The sequence below is a fragment of the Ostrea edulis genome, chromosome 1 (assembly GCF_947568905.1).
Source record: "Ostrea edulis chromosome 1, xbOstEdul1.1, whole genome shotgun sequence".
Taxonomy (NCBI): domain Eukaryota; kingdom Metazoa; phylum Mollusca; class Bivalvia; order Ostreida; family Ostreidae; genus Ostrea; species Ostrea edulis.
In genome coordinates, this window is record NC_079164.1 from 34,869,663 (window position 1) to 34,871,697 (window position 2,035).

At 33.1% G+C, this 2,035-nt stretch overlaps 1 protein-coding gene across 6 annotated transcripts in view; it reads left to right on the top strand.

The window, feature by feature from the left end:
* Positions 1 to 1,102, top strand: part of LOC125658493 (uncharacterized) — a 10,394-nt gene extending 9,292 nt beyond the window's left edge. For all 6 annotated transcript variants that reach the window (XM_048889784.2, XM_048889769.2, XM_048889777.2 and 3 more), the window contains one exon: positions 1 to 1,102. This exon is cut by the window's left edge and continues 742 nt beyond it. The gene's annotated coding sequence lies outside the window, so the exon portion shown is untranslated.
* Positions 1,103 to 2,035: the final 933 nt, after the last annotated feature.

The window sequence follows — 2,035 nt, forward strand, 5'->3', positions numbered from 1 at the left end:
GTATGACAGCTTTAACTGCCACAAAGTAACAAGTATACTAAGTACAGCTGCCACAAAGCAACAAGTATACTCAGTACAGCTGCCACAAAGTAACAAGTTTACTATTAGTAGAATGAATAGAAGGCGCCTTTAATCTTAATCATTCTATAGAAAGTTGTTTCTGCAGGGATTTTTTTAGGGTCAGTAGGGGACCGAAATTAGGCCCCATTCCCAATGCTAAAACGCAGGTATTTTCCCCAATTATTGCTTTGAAATTCCCAAACAATGAAAATAAATCAAGCAGGGTAGCCTAACCATTCATAAATCTTCTTCACAGGCCCACAGAGTACAATTTTTGCTTCAAACCTAATTTTTTGGCCTCTGCTTATTTGAATGAGGTAAGCTTTGACCAAATTGAAAGTCAGAAGGAGCCCAATTATACCTTAAAGCACTCTGGATTGGTTTTTTTCCTATTTCTTTGTATGAAACATTTTTCCCAAATATCAAGCAAATGTCGCTATTTTTTTCTTATTGGAAAGGCCCAGGCCCTTGAAATTAAGACCTTAAAAAAACCTGGATTCTGACAGATGAATATTTTTTTGCAAAGAAAAAAAAATGGTATGAATCTTCAAGTTTCCTTATCATGGTTATGAACATTTGAGAGTGTCAATAACATTATGTCTGTTTTGCATGGATGGTATTTATTGCATGCTTACCTATGAAAAGTGTCATAACATGACTTTTACCACCAATTAACTCTCTGCAAAGTTTACTACATATTTATGGCTTTTTGTGATTGTGTGTTTCTTGACATTTTAGAACATGTGTCTTCTACATTTGATAATTTTTATTGATGGAGATGATTTGTATAATCATTTTGTTGCTATGGAGATGATTTGTATAATTATTTTGTTGCTAAGGAGATGGTTTGTATAATCATTTCGATGCTATGCAGAAGTTGTTGATGGCAATTTAGACAATACTTTTGATATATGTATTATAAACACTATGTATTGTAGATTATATTTATATACTTTATTTATATTATCAAACAACTGACCCATTTGTTGCAATTGGATAATTTGATCTGCTTAATGTAGAATTTAAAGTTACGTGAAGTCATTTTTTATTTCTTCGTATTATATTTGTCAAGATTCATTTGCACATTGTTCACATTCACAAGAAAATAATTTTCATTTTAATTTGTAAAGATATCGAAGGTAAAAACATTGGAGATGTAGTTATTACTGGACGATTAGTTGTATCCAGTGAGGATTTGGACCCCCTTAAAGAATGTGGCACTCGTGGTCATGAATTTCCTTCAACTTCACATAGTGAGAATATTTTGAATATACAACTTTTGCATCAACTTAAAATACCAGGCTGATTGATATCTGAGACATGGAATGACAACAGTTTGAAAAACAAAAAAATAAATAGGGAAGACGCTTTCAAATACTGTCATGGAAGCACACAGATTTCTAAAAAAAACTTTTCTGAAAATACATTCAAGAATGTGATTGTAAAGTTTGGGTAACTGTACTTTGGTTGCCATGACAATGAGAAATTTATTTGTAAACCCTCATTGTGATTTCTGTCGGCATATATCTAGCTTGACATTATTTTAACAGGATTGTGTTCAAGGTCGTAGGCTGATTTGTGCCATTTTTCACTTTATCATTTGTTTTAAATTTCGGGGTGAAAAGACAACAAAACTATATTTAGCAACTTTTCGTCCCGAAATAAGGAAAAGACAAAATGATAATATTAGCTACTTTTCGCCTCAAAATAACGAAAAGACTACGAATTGTAAAATGGCACAAATCAGCCACCATACCTAGCCTCTAGGCTATCTGCTACGATCTTGAACGCAGCCCAGGTCAAGAAATTTATATTACTGCAGATTTTCTGATGTAGGACCCTATCAGTGAAATCACATGAACTAAGTGCAAAAAAGAATTTTGCATGAATCATTGGTCTTTAGTAGTTAGAGCTATATAGACAGTTGATAACGGCCAGAATAGATCAGTGGTTAGAACACCTGACTAGTAATGCA